The sequence below is a fragment of the Taudactylus pleione genome, unplaced genomic scaffold (genome assembly GCF_031769625.1).
Source record: "Taudactylus pleione unplaced genomic scaffold, aTauple2 ptg000592l, whole genome shotgun sequence".
Classification (NCBI taxonomy): domain Eukaryota; kingdom Metazoa; phylum Chordata; class Amphibia; order Anura; family Myobatrachidae; genus Taudactylus; species Taudactylus pleione.
The window spans coordinates 276,537-293,598 of NW_028284994.1; the positions used below are offsets into that span (position 1 = coordinate 276,537).

The following is a 17,062-nucleotide window of genomic DNA, read 5'->3' on the forward strand; positions in this document are numbered from 1 at the left end:
GAATTGCATTTTTAATCTGCAGAGATGCGGAAACCACTCTGCACCCTTTGTACTCCCCCTTTGATACTACCTGCATCAAAAAATTCTAAAAACCCCCCACAAAGGACACCCCAAAATGCGCTTTTAAAAAGTGGGTGGAAAAGTTGAAAGTGGGGGTACAAATTCAAAAACTAGCTAAATAGCCTTTGGGGGGGTCTGCAAGTGTTGGGGAGGTGTTTTGTTGATTGCAGGTGTTTGCTAATGGTGTGATTTTTTGCACTTTTTAATGTTTGACTTTAGCAATTTTTAAATATGTTTGCATCTATTTTCATGTATAGCAAATTTGATGGGACTACTATTTTTTATTCCATAAAAACAGTGGTAAATACTATTATTTACTACTTGCTCAAAGACACTAAATAACACCTATTGAAACCATGTAAAGACCCCAAATACCTTTAGTAGACCTATTCGGCGGTACTTATAGTAAACCCCCATGTCAGAGCATCTTTAAGGGGTTGTCTTGATGATTTCCCCCAAAATGAAAAGATTTCTTGCTGTTCTCATTTTCGCTGGGTCCCATTTTCACCGATTTGGAATTGAATACTGGGATACCCGGGGAAACGTGCGATAAGTTTTCGACCTGAAAACCTCAGATGATGGCAAAAAGTAAGGCAATGCACTTTTAGCTTCAAAGGGAATATGGCCCTATGTATGGTATTGCAGACCATGTGTTACATATTCTCTCTAATCACCCTCTATGTATGGTACTGCAGACCAGGGGCGTAAGTTCCTCCTAGTTTCCCAGAGGCAAGCTACAGATGTGCCCAGCTAGTTTGTTATACATGGCGTGCCATTCAGGGCTCTGTGTCATGCCATGGATTGTTACATGATGGTTGGACTTATGGCATACCATGGTATTCTTCAACGAAGTATATGCTATGGCATGTAATACAGTGCTTAACCACTGGGTGGCTAGTGCTCCACTGTTGTAATTTGTACTGAATACCATACTGTTAAATTGGATGGATAACACATTCACACACTGTATAGTATTTGCATGTTCGCACAACCAATATTTTTAATATCACATACATACTGTACAGTAAGCTCTTAGAATGGGATGCAAATCAGTACACATACTGTACATAACTGTAAAGTAGTGAAGTTGCCCGAGTTGTTATCATGGTATAACATATACTGTAGATTAATGAGATGCATGCACAGCTTTCAATGAGATTGGATGAATTATTCTCTAATGGTGGTGTACTGTGTACAGTATATACAGTATGTACTAGTACTGTATAATATTCTTAATATATAGTAGCTGGTTTGTGGGCTAGTGGTTAGGTGATCACTTTGCAACAATGCTGGTCCCGGGTTCGAGCCCTGGAAAAGAATAAATTTTTTTTGCACTGTCAGCTCTGGACACTATAGTGAAAGTACTGCAGTAGTGGGCTGTTTAAAAGTAAGGCATTACAAACGCAAAATTGAGGCAATGTTTTGGACTTTTACACTATGGAGATTTCTCATGACTTCAGTAACTAGTAGTGGGCTCTGTTTGAGAGAGAGGTCTTTCTTTTACAAACTGACTATGCATTTAAAACGCAAACTTGCGTCAATGTCTGCGCTGTCCCAGACCTGGACACTATAGTGATTTCTTGTGACTTCAGCAACTGGTAGTGGGCTCTGTTTGAGACAGAATTACAAACTGATTGTGCATTTAAAGCGCAAACTTGCATCAATGTTAGCACATTGGCACTGTGGTGGCTGTCAGCTCTGAGGGGTTACAATGGGATCTCTGGTGCAAGCCTAGAGGAGGGGTTGCAATGGGATCTTTGGAGCATGTCCAGTGGAACCAAGGCATACAGTATGCCATGTAGCACTACAGTGTGCCATGACGTATGGAAGACCACAGCACTGCGCATGCCCAGTGGGTCAGGAGTTAAACACAGTGAAAGTGGGATGTCTGTATTATAGTACATACTTTAAAGTGCAAACTTGCGTTAATGTCGGCACTGTCCCAGACTAGGACAGTATAGTGACTTCTCATGTCTTCAGTAACTGGTAGTGGGTTCTATTTGAGAAAGAGGTCTCTGTATTATGAATTGAGTGTGCATTTAAAATGCAAACTTGCGTCAATGTCTGCATGGTTGGTGCTGTGGTGGCTGTCAGCCAGCTCTGAGGGGTAACAAATTGGATCTCTGGCGCATGCCCAGTGGAGGGATTGCAATGGGATATCTGGTGCATTCCCAGTGGAGCCGCTCCATAGCTGTGGCGTAACAGTAGTAAGGCGCATGCCCAGTGGGTCGGGAGTCACACACACTGCATCAGGTAGCTTCCCCCAAAGCAAGCAAGAGCCTCTCATTACCATAAAAAAGGACACTCTGTTAATCCATTTACTGTAAGCAGTCAGCTCAAAGTCTGCACTTAACTGTACATCGCTGTATTTTGTACAATACAAACAATACAAAGTCTATTGCATTGTGGTTTCATGTAAAATACAGCTGGTTGGCATAGAGAAGCATACAGTAGTGGGCAGGTGGTGGGAAGTTGCGGAGAGTCTACTGTACTGGAGTAAACTTACTTAATAATATTGAACTTCAATTGCTCAATATTTAATAAATGCTGTGGTGCATCGATACCTGTATGTGTTTGTATAAATTATAGAATTCACACACAACCAAGTGATTTCTGTGTAATCCTGTTCCTGTGAAGTTTTAAAGAAAAATAAAAATAATAAAAAAATTAAAAATTGTAGCCTTCCAGGCTCTGATCCCAGAATGCCCACTCTGCTTTGCATTCTAACCACTACACCACAGATGCCTGCCATAACAAGTGACACAACTGTGTGTAATGAATGAGCATCGTGCGTCATACTGTAAGTGTGTGTTTAAGATGGCGACTAGTGAGGATGTTTTCTCCAGGTGAGCTCATTCTCTTAATCAAGTGGAGAGACCAACCATTTTCCACCAACCAAGAGAAAGACCTCACCTATAGGAGAGTGAGCAGGGCAATATTCCTGAAATATGGGCGCCGCCGGACCATCAGGTCACTCCAAAGGCAGTGGTCTGACTTGCTGCGCAGGTATGTGCCTAGGCTCTGGCACATCAGGAGGCACCTCTAATGCAGTAAGTACAGTATTGCTGTACAAGTACATGAATTACAGTATACATTACAATAACAAATACAATGCACTACTGTAACATACAGTACACTGCACTGTAGGGTCTTTGATGTCTGACAATGACTGACAGTTGTTACCACACACACATGACTGGCAGAGATTTGATTGACAGGGTCATTAGATCTACATGGACATTGTTATCTGTTGCCATGTTGGCAAATACTGTGTGTGATCATGAGTCACAGTCAACTATTTTCCTGGTCAACCTAATGCCTGAGGACCAAATCTATGTCGACCTATACACTGTTTATCTGTGCTGACCCTAACCCCTTTAAATCTGACATTATTATGTCACAGAAAGATTCAGGTGCCTATTTACTAAGCAGTGTTAGGAGACAGAGAAAAGTGATAAGAAAGTGATAAGGTGCCAGCCAATCAGCTCCCAACTGCCATCTCACAGGCTGTGTTTTAAAAATGACTGTTGGGAGCTGATTGGCTGACACCTTATCACTTTATTATCACTTTTTACTCTATCTCCTAACACTGTTTAGTAAATAGACCCCCTTAAAAATTTTAAATGCCAGGGTGTGCCTTTAGCGTCCAAAGTATGCAAAGGGCAGCAATTCCTGCAGCAGGGTGCCGATCCTGGCACCCTGCAAGGCAAAAGTACAGCTTGCGGGGTAGCGACAGTTATGCCCACAGAACCTCTGTGTGAGGTGGCACCACTTGGGCATACAGAACAGTACCTTCTGTAGTTATTTAGTATATACTGTACAATGTTTGGCCCAATGCCAGCTTCACAGACTATAGTTTTTGTACTACAGTATACTGTATTGGTTTATGTTGTTATTCCGGTAAAGATTTTTGGTACAGTATACAGTAGTCCAATTATTTACAAGGCAAAATTATATGTTCTTGTAGGGCATCAGCTCTCCCAGCCCAGGCCCTACACTACAGTACATTGTCTTCTTTCTTGCATCTCCAACCTCTACTCCTTACACACTAATTCTTTCTGTTAAAAATAAATAATTATGAAGTCTGCTCTGCTCACTTGGAGTTCCAAAGTCCAAAGGATTTATTTGCACAAAGAAATAAATAGCATACTGCCCCTTACAATATGCAGCATTGCTCTCTTAATTGCCATTTTCTTGCTGGGAATATAAAATCTTGCATTTCAATTAGTTTCTGTACACTTAAAACTTCAAACATCATTGTCTTAGTAACATTTATCTTTACAGGTACAGTATGTACTGTAGCATTAGGTATTTGGTTATTATCTGAATAATTCCCATGTGGTGGGCCTCTTTCTAATCATTGATGCCTACTAGGCCAATTTACCCTGTTCGTGTGTATGTATAGGGTCATTTCTCCCATGTACCCAAGAATAACCTGAATAACCTGAGTCTCCATTTTTCTTCTTATACTATCACAATCTACATTTCCTGGCCATACTGTACAGTACTGTATGTCTTACTATATTTGTCCACATGTCTAACACTTACTGTACATGACTGTGGCTGTGTTTCCTTACCATACTGTCCACTGTTTGTCATCCTCCTGTTCCTCAACAATGGCCACTAAAGCAGCAACTACCCTCTTTCTGTCCTTGTATTTTTTTATTTTCCAGTACTGTACAGTATGTTTTGCTGACCTGTCTTAAGGGGCTTATGCACAGACAATAACAATATGGTTCAATGATATACTGTATTGTTCATATCGTCCTCTAATGTGTATGCAGTAAATCACCAGGGATGCTTGCACGCACTCCAACGAGGCATCAATGATATCCCCAGTGGGCTGTACTTGCAGCCCAATCTAGGGATATTGTTAACCCTCCCACACCCTCATCTTTCCTCGCTGCCGGCATCAGCAAGTGTGCATAGAGTACACTTAATGATGACGGAACCGTGGTGAACAATATCGCCTCATATACACCTGGTCGAGTGCCCATAGGCCATACTGTACAGTAAGTGGATACTGTCAATAAAGTGTAATAATACAGTAGTAATAGTACTGTCAGACTGAATTTATTGACATTTTTCCACATTGTTTTGAGTCAAAATTAAATTTTTGCTTTCCCACAGTACCACAATTTGAAGGGCCTCAGCCCTCTCCACCCGGACCCAGTCGCCAAGTCGCCTTTGCAGGCTGCTTAAGTACAGTACTGTATGTTACATTTTTTTCTATCTCTCTCCTTTTTTCCCTTGTCAGTCTCTCTCTCTCTCTTGTACACTAAAGATGCATCACCAACCTCTTCTCCTTACACACTAATTCTTTCTGTCCTTGTGTATTTTTATTTTTCAGTAGAATTATACAGTATATTTCTTTATTTCCATAGGCCAAGAACCTGAGGATGACCCGGACTCCCCTCCCCAGCCAAGTAAGTACTGTATACAGTAGTATAGGACATTTTGTTTTACTACTGTACTGTACAGTATTGTTATAGTACAGTATGCTTACCCTCTACTTTCCCACTGAGTACTGTACATTACTGTGTTATTTCTTTTCTTTACGCAGAACAACTCCATATTGTCATTGTAGAGCTGGACAGTGAGTAGAGCAGTGATTCTAGTAAACCTTAACCTTGCATTTTTTGGTTAGGATTAGGCACTCCTGGGAGGGCTCATTTAGGGTGCGGGGAGGGGGGTTAGGTTTAGGCACTAACAGGTGTAGATTAGGCACTAGTGTGGAGGTTAGGGTTAGGCACTCATAATAGGTTAGGGGGGGAGAGGGTAAGATATAGTTTACTTAGCTTCTGATGTAAGGATCTTTTGCTTTGGTCTGACGCTGTCAGGAGTTGAACTGGTGGCTGAATAGCCACTGGCATTCAAATGCCATTCCCATCTCTCACCCATGTTGTAATGTGGAGACAATAAAAGTACTTGCTTTACTGTAACATTAAAGCATTTTTTTACACATTCAGTAGACCAGCTAATCTCTCACCTTTCTGTACTTGTGTAACTGTAACATTCTTTTTTTCCCACAGTCACACAAACCCAAGGGCCCAAGCCCCCCCTGCCCAGGAGGCCGCAGCTGGCCCCAGCAGCCACTTTACTCTCCATAAGTACTGTACATTGTCTTCTACTGTATCTCTCTTCTTTTGTTCCTTTTCAGTCTTTCTCTCTCTCTCCTGTACTACAAAGACACATCTCCAACCTCTTCTCCTTACTCACTAATTCTTTCTGTCCTTGTGTTTTTTTATATTTTCCAATACTGTACAGTATGTTTCGGTGACCTCTCTTATGGGGCTTACATGCTAGACAATTTGGATGAACGCTAACAATATCGTTCAATGATACATTATACAGTATTGTTAATATCATCTAGTATGTATGCAGTAAATAACCAAGAATGTGTGTGCGCGCTCCCCTAAGGAGTCAACAATATCCCCAGTGGGCTATACATGCAGCTCAATCTAGGGATATTGTTAACCCTCCCACCCCCTCATCTTTCCTTGCTGCCAGCATCAGCAAGTGTGCAAAGAGTACACTTGACAACGCCAGCACCCTGGTAAACAATATTGCCTCATACACACCTGGTCTAGTGCCCATGGGTCATACTGTACAGTAAGTGGATACTATCAGTAAATTGCAATAATACAGTAGTAATAGTACTGTCAGGCTAAATTTATTGACATTTTTATACATTGTTTTGAAGCAAAATTACATGTTTTTTTCCACCACAGTTCGAGAAACCGAAGGGCCCCAGCCCCCCCCTGCCCAAGAGCCTGCACCCTGGCTAAGGCACCTTTCTAGCCTGCGTAAGTACTATACCATACACTACATTGTCTTCCACTATATCACTCTAATTTTTTTCATTTTCACAGTGTCTCTCTCTCCCTCCTATACTCCAAAGACCCATCTCTAACCTCTTCTCCTTACACACTAATTCTTTCTGTACTTGTTTAACAGAGGAACATTCTGTTTTTTTTCCCCACAGTTAGAGAAGTTAAAGGGCCCCAGCCTTCCCCCCCAGCCCAGGAGCCTGCACCTGGGCCAAGCAGCATTTATAGGCCACGTAAGTACTGTACCGTACACTACTGTACATTGTATCCTACTGTAGATCTCTCCCTGTTTTCATCTTTACAGTGTCTCTCTCTCTCTCTCTCTCTCTCTCTCTCTCCCTTCTGTACTCCAAAGATGCATCTCCAACCTCTTCTCCTTATGCACTAATTATTTTTTTCTTTGTGTGTTTTTTTATGTTTCAGTACTGTACAGTATGTTTCGGTGACCTGTCTTAAGGGGCTTACACAGTAGACGATTTTGAGGAATGATAAAATATGGTTCGATGATACAGTATACACTATTGTTCATATTGTCTAGTGTGTACTATATGCAGTAAATGACCAAGGATGCGTGCTAGCTCCCTCAGGTCATCAACCATATCCCCAGTACATGCTGTCAAAATTACTCCCTTGATTCACAGATTTATCATGTACAGTACTGTACTTCAGGAGATACTGTTAAAGCATCTCACAGACATTTTCTTTCTCATTGCTTTGTTGCCTTTCTTCCTTGCCTTTTAGTGTAACTCACTTGAAGTCATCAGGCCAAATGTAATTTGGTGAGAGTTTAGCAGTAAACTCTCACATTGGCTGAGTTTTATCTTCAAAATAGAAAAACATTTGGATGAGAGTTTACATCATGAGACTTTTTTGCCTGTAAAAACATGGGAGTGTGCATATTCTCAATCTCCATTAAAATAGGCTAGTTTAAAAAGTTTGATAGTTTACAGGTTTATGTTATACTATATTACTGTACTTTTCACTTCTCGTGTGTGCACTATAGTACTGTACAGTTTGTAGACTCTTTCAGTAGAGTGTGTTTGTTTTTGGTGTTATGGAGGCTCTGGTCAAGAATTGTACAGTAGGAGTTTATTTGTTTCCAAATTGTTTTGAGGGAAACTGATGGTACAGTGTTCTTTTTCCACAGTTCAGACTCCGACTCCACCAATACCACCAACACCACCACCATCATCACCTCTATCATCAGTTGATAGATGTAATGATTAATACAGTTATGGACACACTAGTGCACTGCTACTGTACTGCCTTTTTATTTGTTCTATAATATTTTTTTTCTTATACACACAGATGCACTATTTAATGATGAGGAGAGGAGCCTCCAATCCCCAGCACTCTTGCCGTTTTAGTAAGTACTGTATGCTACCTTTTCTTCTATCGCCCTACTTGTTTTCCTTTTTGCAAAGTATCTCTACTTTCTGTACATGCAGCCCAATGTGGAGACAATAAAAGTACTTGCTATACTGTAACACTAAAGCATATTTTTTTTACACATACAGTAGACCGGCTAATCACTGCTAAAAATGACATGCCGAAAAATGACTGTTTTTTTCTGCCCACAGTTTGGGAACATAAAGGGCACCAGTCCCCCATGACCCAGGAGCCTGCACCCAGGCCAAGCCGCCTTTCCAGGCTGGATAAGTACCGTATACTACATTGTCTTCTACTGTATTTCTCTCCTGTTTTTCCTTAACACAGTGTCTCTCTCTCTCTCTCTATCCTGTACTCCATAGACACATCTCCAACCTCTTCTCCTTACACACAAATTCTTTCTGTCCTTGTTTTTTTTTTCATTACTGTACAGTATGTTTTGGTGACCTGTATTAATGGGCTTACACAACAGATGATTTGCATGAACAATAACAATATGGTTAAATGATATATTGTTCATACTGTATCATCTAGTGAAGAGGTTCTCAAACTCAGTCCTCAGGACCCCACACAAGTCACATTTTCCAGGTCACCCAGCAGGTGCATAGGTGTAGTCATTACTCACTGACACATTTTAAAAGATCCACAGGTGGAGATAATTATTTCACTTGTGATTCTGTGAGGAGACCTGGAAAATATGCACTGTTTGGGGTCCTGAGGAGCGAGTTTGAGAACCTGTGGTCTAGTGTATATGCAATAAATCACCAACGATGTGCGTGCTCGCTCCCTTGAGTGACCAACTATATCCCCAGTGAGCTGTACAGTACATGCAGCCCAATCTGGGGATATTTTTAGTAATGCCATGATGGCAAATGCAACATGACCTACCCTCCCACCCCCTCATCTTTGTGTCGGTTTAGTATCCATGAGCCATACTGTACAGTAAGTGGATATTGTCAATAAAGTGTACTGTAATAATAGTAATACTGTCTGGTTGAATTAATTGACCTTTTTCCACATTGTTTTGAGGCAAAATGACATTTTGTTCCCCACCAAAGTTCCACAAACAGAAGGGCCTCCCCTCCTGCCCAGGACCCTGCAGCCAGGCCCAGATGCCCTTTAGGGCCACGTAAGTACTGTACACTACAGTACATTATCTTCTCTCTCTCCCTCCTGTACTCCAACCTCTTCTCCTTACACACTAATTAGTTCTTTACTTGTGTAACAGGAACATTTATTTGTTCCTACATTGTTTTGAGACAAAACTTTTTTTTCTTATAATTCCAGAAACTGAGGTCCAGCACTCCCCGGCCCAGGAGTCAGAGGATAGTGGTAATTATTAGTACTGTTAGGGAGACAGTATAGTAGTGTAGTTACTGTAATTTTTGGACTTGACAACTTTTGTTTTTCTTTGACACACAGACTGCATCCTAATTGAGAGCAGCCCTCCCCCGAGCCATAAGTACTGTAGTGTACCGCACATTGTTCTACCACTGTGTACTCTCAGTATGTTCCTTTTCAGTGTGTCTCTTTCCCTCTTGTACTGTACATTACCTTATTGAAAGCCTTGATACAGCAGTGTACAGAGTAGTTGATACTATAGTTTCCATCATGTTCCCCCTTCAGACTTTCACACTTACTGTACAGTACCTTCAATGTACAGTATAGTACAGCCAATGTAGTTACTTTTTACCTTTAGAGGAAGAGACAATGGATGAGGAGGAGGACGAGGAGGATCGGCCGCTGATGCCAATTGCACGTAAATACTGAACAGTAAATAATGCACTATACATCACTGTACTAATGCAATGAAAATTGTTTTTCCAAAACAGAATAAGGTGCTTTTGACATACTGTACTCTAGCGAGATGCAGGCAGTACTGGAATATCGGCAGGTACAGTACTGTATAGTCACATTTTTAAATCACCAATTATGTGATGTACAAGGCCAAGCCAGGCTGTTTTACCACACAGCCTACTGCATATCTTGATGCATATTATATAAGCTCCTACTATACAAATAACCAGTGATTGGAAGGGACAAGAGTAGTGTAGAGGTACTATACAGTAATTCTTATTGCTAGAGTCTCTGTAGTTCTTACTATAATTTTCCATTGTGTTTACTGTATTTAAACGGTGTTGGGATTTTGAAGATGGCATGAGTTTCATGTGTCAGTAAAGTATTTGTTATAATAGCAGCACTAGAGCATGGTACAGGATTGAATAATGTCACTCAGATTAATGGTGTACTCACTTATTTTTTTTATAAAATTCATTAAGATAATGTACTGTATCTACAGTATAATGATCTTAAAATATAAACAATGAGATACTCTATTAATCCTAAAATGTTCCCACAGAGAAACACATACAGAACATCTATTCTAAATACTGTAGCATCAAAGTACTGTACAATACTACAGTGTATCATTGTTTATATTTTAAGATTACTGTATGCTATAGATACAGTACATTTTGATAAATTGCATAAATAAAATATGTGAGAGTACAGTATACCACTAATCTTAATTTATACATACAGAGGGATATTATTCACTATATCATGCTCCAGCACTTTTACTTTACAATATCTCTTGTTCTTTTTTAAATTTTTTGGGGGTATCTTACTTTAGTAACCAATCTCCATAGTACAACTACACTAGCTTAATGGTACAATTTTATTATATACAGCACTCTAAAGGTGCCCATCCACTTAAAGATCTGAAAACGACTGAACGATTACGACTTTGTAATCATGCAGTCATATGTCAGTCTGTGATGAGCCTGCACTGAATGAGCAGTCGTTCAGTGCAGGCGCATCAACCATCTGCACAAATGCTCAAACTGACATAACAGTCGTCAGGTTATCCAGCATGTTTGCATGCTGATAGATGTCTAAACAACCAGTGGGCACGTGCATCCCTGGTTGTTTTAGATATGTTTCAAATGCTTTATGAATGATTACATTATTGTTCAACCACTCACATAAATTGTCTAGTGGATGGGCACCTTAAGCCAACACAGTAGGTACAAAATGGCCACTGCATTTTGGAAAATAGTAGCTTCAGTACATTGGTATTTTGGATGTACTGTACATTAATTAAAGAGTTAAATACATACAGTACTGTATATAGGTATTCCCATTTACTGTAGCTGATCATCTTCCCACATATAGTAACCTCCCACAATTTAATGACTATTATCTACTCCACACCTACAGTAACTCTCTGTGTCTGCCACCCTGATGCTTCAATCAGTGTCATGACCTTCGGTGTAGCAATGTTTAGACTGTATACTGTACTGTACTTTTCCTGCATTGTATTTTACTGTACAATAGCCATTTTATAATTTTAATTGATTATGTAGTTTGTTAGGAGCTAGCCAAACCATGTACAGTAGCACCATACCATATAAAGGTAAATACAGCACTGTAATGTGAATGTATTTTTTGCCAATACAGTCTTCCATGGGGGACCCCGAGGCCCCAGGGACAGGGCCCACTGCCACACAGGCAATGCCTGACATTAGGTAAAGTACTGTATTTACAGTAGAGTCAAGATTGTACAATATTGTAGATTAGTGTTGTAATACTGTACCTTTATTTTTTCTCCCCACAGAGCAACTATGTCAGGCGATAGGCCTGTACAGGTGCACACAGCACCTGATGGTCGATGCATTTGCAATTTTTTGTTGTCGTTATTTACATTTTTTGTTTTAGTTTTATTAAAATTTTTAATTCTATTCAACGTGTTTTGTTTTTGTTTATGGGATCTGGTTGACACCAGTATACTGTCTTTCTACTGTGACAGCTCCACCAACATTATCCATAGCAACACCCCAAGGGGACCTTTCTACAGTATTTTGTTAGTACCAGACACCACAATTTATGAGGATAGGCAGCCCTGCAATACTGTAGGTACATTACCATTGCTATTTTGGCAAGATAATTTGGGGGGCAGAACCCAATATATTAAGTTGCATATAGTACCAAATAGTCATTTGGTAGTAAGAAAATTACTTAACATACAGTACATTAAACATTTTTGCAATAAGGTACATGTACTATACTTTGCAAAAGTAAACATACAGTACAAAGTTTTTTAAATGTATTGATACTGTAGCAACAATACGGTAAGAAAAGAGTTTAATCTATACTGTAGGCGTTCATGCACCAGGTGCATACTCGACCTCACACCGGAGTGCAAGGTACACTGTACGCCATGAAGAAAGGAGGATAGGCAGAGATGAACAGACAGTAAGAGATAAACAAGCAGGTTCTCACTGGAGATGCTCTGGTTCTTCATCCACAGACAGGTCCCTGTAGGAGAGAGAATACACCATACAGGGCCCTTTCCTGCTCTAACAGTGTGTCACACTAATCCACATTAATATCGGGTTTAATTCACCAGCCTATCAAATTTATTAATAACAAATTAGTATTATAATTAAGCCTGGTGGTGAAAAAAGCACTGCCCCTCAGCCCACTGCCCATACAGTATTTACAAAAAAATAAATGAAACAAGACAGAATTTGTGTGACCCAGATGGAGGTGAACACCACCTGTCTTTTTGAGTGCAAAAGTTAAAAGAACTCCAAATCCTCCCTAGCAGCAGGTGGCATAAGGCCCTGAGTTTCCTAAAGAACAAACTGGCAGGGATCTAAAAGAATCAGAAGACTCCTCTGAATGCGACAACATAGCGCTAACATTAGCCAAAATGCTCTTCTCACCTGATCCTCATGTTGAATGGACTGCTGCCCCGAGTGCAGATGTACAGTAGAAGCCTGTTCCCCAATGCACGGTGCGTCCACTATGTCCATGAACAACCACAATACATACAGTACAGTTAAATACCCTCCTCCACATAACTAATTATATAACATACAGGACAGTGCTGTACAAGCTATATAGCAGTTGCTTGACCCTTTCTTTCGATGACAACTGGTAAGACTCTATACAGATGATCAATATAATTGTTACACTGGGCACATGTTAATGCCGTTTTCCAAAACTTCATTATCCCATCCAAAAGTTCCTCTTTAGTTTTTGGTTTCACATCAGACCTGATGAACCTCTTCACCTGGGCCCAGACCAATTCAGTGGGATTCATGTCTAGTGACCTATAATAAAGTAAAAAAAAAATTAGTCACAGTACTTTAATAAAAAGTGTACTAGGATAATTACTGCATGGTACTAACTTTATTGTACAATAAACAGTTAATACAGTAGGACAATACTCGCTCTGGTGGTGTGCATTGCCAATTTATACCTCTCTCTTCCATGAATTTTCCTGAAGCCAAGTATTTTGGACCATTATCCTGGAATAATCGATGTCCTGATGGAAAGCATTTTCTCACAAATGGCACCATACAGACATCTGCTATTTGTTCTTGGAAGTAGGTCTTATCCATGATGCCTAAAGAGAGAATTGTCAGTAACCAGCGCAAACTGTACAGGAATGTAAATAATTTTTACAACAAACATTACTGTACCTTCAAAACTTAAGATTGGTCCTGCACCCCAATTAGATACCTCCCCATACATGGACCTTCAATGGATGCTTAGGACATTGTTTAAGTGAGAGATGTGCACGGTTCCAGAAGGGCAGTCTTGAGAACCTCTTGAGAGAAACCGAAGTTTCATCTGTGAAAATTACATAATTAAAATTCTCTCCACTCTCTATCCACCATCATGCTTGTTCAACTTTCTTTTCTTTATTAACATCCCTTATCATGGGATGTATCCTGTTGAATAAAAACAAGTTTTAGTTTACAGTCATGTAAATCAGTGCATTATTAAGGACAGTTTACTGAATAAAATAGTGCACTGTAGAGTGCATTTGTGTGTTTTTGTACACATTAGTATTTTACGTAACTTGTAGGGGAAAGAAAGTATGTGCAAACACTTCTGCGCTCCAATTTCCACATGTACATAACAGTAAGAGTGGATTAAATGCACTGGTGAAGCCAAGCAATAAAATGACATACACCATATGACAAATAACAATTAGAAAGGTAGTCCAATTTGAGTCCTTCTTTGTAGGATCTGTCCACCTTATTTAAAAGATGATCCACAGGTAGTAACCTGAAACAACAGGTGTATCTCCCATATATGCAGCATGTGCAATAACAATGGGTAGATACAAGAAAAAGAAAGAAAAAATAGTGCAAAACCTTAAGGTAAAAGGTATGTTTAATTAAAAAAATGCACTTACAAAATAAAGGTAAATAACCAGCATATAACAATGGTCCTTGGTGGTGATGTGGCACCAGCTCCAATGTCCTCCTTGGATCCCCTGGATGGAATGAGGGCAGAAGATACTAGAAACAGGTCTGGACTGTGTATCTCCAATTCCAAGGTGGAAAAGAGCGATACCCACAAATACCACAACAAGCAAACAGAGCCAAGGCTTAATGCATTTCCGACCTCAATAGGTCCTTCATCAGAAGCATGGCTAACATTGACATATTCTATCTTAAATACTCCCTAGGTAATTACAAATCAGACTCACCCGGCATTTTGAAAACCCGCCTTATTCCTCTGCTGTCGCAGTAGGATCAACATCACGCGGGCGTCTCAGGTCACATGAACTGCCCATCCGCGCTCCATATCATGCGTTCCACCTTCAGCTCATTGTCAGACTAACCACCACTGCTGTCGTGGCAGAAGTGACATCACATATGCGACGCAGGTCATGCAATTTATACATCTTTCAGAACCAAGTGACATCAACCACCACTGCCGTCGCGGCGGAAGTGACATCACATGGATGCCAAAAGTCACATAATCTCTATATGCGTTCCAGATCCCGAGTTCCCCGATGTTACTGAGGAACACAGAATCAATACAGGCAAACACTTATGCGTTCCAGCAATAGGAAGTTAAATATTTATATAATATCAAATAGATGACGCGGGTCACACAATCAGCGTGTGCGCTCCACGTAATGGGTTCCCTGATCTTAGGAACACAGAGCTAGTGCAAATATACACTTCCGCGTTCCAGTACTAGGAAATCAACATTTAAATAAAATAAAACAATCATAAAAATAAACAATAAAAGGTGAGTACTGTGGGTAAAAAAGAGAGAAAAATCTTAAAAAATATGACACATCATAAAATGACATCAAGTTAAAAAACAGTATTTCATCAAGGTAAAAAACATTTTAGTTCGAACTCACTATTCAAACCTTTTGGCAGTAAAGTTTTTAATTCATAAATCCATCACTTTTCATTTCTAGAGAGCCTCCGTTCTAAGTCTCTGGTCCTATTTTTGGGTAAAATTAATTGGATGCCTCCCAATTTTTTAATAAAACATTCTTTACCTTTATGAAACTTTTTAAAATTAGCTGATACTGTATGTGTTTCTAGGCCTTTTCTGATGTTATATATGTGTTCTGCTAACCGAATTTTCATACACCTAGTTGTTTTACCTACATAAATGAGGCCGCATGCACATTCCAATGCGTATACCATGTTTGTTGAATTGCAGGTAATAAATTGATTGATGGTGTAATTTTTCCCATTAACAGTGAATTCTTTCAATTTACTAGCTTCACTTTTAACAGTCCTACACATTAAACACATACCACATCTGTGGAAGCCTTTAGTTCGAATACTCTGTCTAATTTCAATATCAAGGCTACTTCATACCAGATGATTTTTTAAAGATGGGGCTCTCTTATAAATAAAAACAGGGTTAGGCGGTAATTCTTTAGACAAAATAGGGTCCTGTAACAGGGGTTTCCAATTAGCTTTAAAAATCTTTTCCATATCTTTGTGGTTACTGCGGTTTCGTCCGTTTAGGGACTTCATCAAGGGGTGCATATAGACAGGGGTTACTGCTTTATATACCCACTGTGAAACAGTATTTGGAGTGCCTCATTAAGCTCGTTTGTGATGTCACTTCAGGTTTGCTAAAAAACCCGGAATCGTGTTCATTCCCTTTTGTTTTATAAGTTAGTATTAATAGTTGGAGCTCCTGGAGTGATATAATAATTTCCAAATAATTTTGAAGTTTAAATCCATTCGCAGCCATTCGCCAGCTTCCGTGCTAGCCTACTGTTGCTTCCGCCCACCGATATCGTCTTTTCCGGTTTCGGCACATGCATAGGTGTGGTGTGGCGACGGCACCCGCATCGTGATGACTCCGGTAATGTGGCCACCATATTGTTGTAGTCCATCTATGGGGATAATGTTACGCTGCTCCTAACATCCGCAACATGATAACTAAGATGATGTGGGCGCCATATTGTTGTAATCCGTCTATCGTCATGACTCTTTAGGGGAAATCTTCCGGTATTGACAACTACTCTTTGTTGTCATATGACCATTCTTCTGCATCAGCGTTGTTATGGTTACCCGGCTGTCATCACTCTGAAGGTCCATCCGCAGCTAGTGGTCAATAGAAAGAAAAAAACACATTTTAAGCTTATTCAACTTATTTCTGATTAATTTTGAGTGCCCAACTTCCTATCACATGGAATGTCAGGTAGAATATAGAAAGATAAATTAAAATTTGGATTCTAGAATCAGATTTGTAGCAGGATGAAGGATATATATATAATTGGAGGAATACTTCATGGTGCAAAATGAAAAGTGTATATAAAATGAGTGGAGAAATAATAAAAAATAAATAAAAAAAACTGTAGGATAAAGTCTCTAATAGTCCGAGTTCAATTGTCCATAATAAAAGAATGCATTGAAGTGAGGGATAAATTCAGAATAGATGCAAATCAATGGTTAAATTCTTCTTAAATGTCCAAGGAATAAATTCAGGATACGAGG

General features: G+C 39.8%; 1 protein-coding gene across 1 annotated transcript in view; it reads right to left on the reverse strand.

The window, feature by feature from the left end:
- The window catches only part of LOC148481189 (vomeronasal type-2 receptor 26-like), a 158,195-nt gene that overhangs the window by 72,751 nt on the left and 68,382 nt on the right, over positions 1-17,062 (reverse strand). The gene's annotated exons all lie outside the window — the stretch shown is intronic.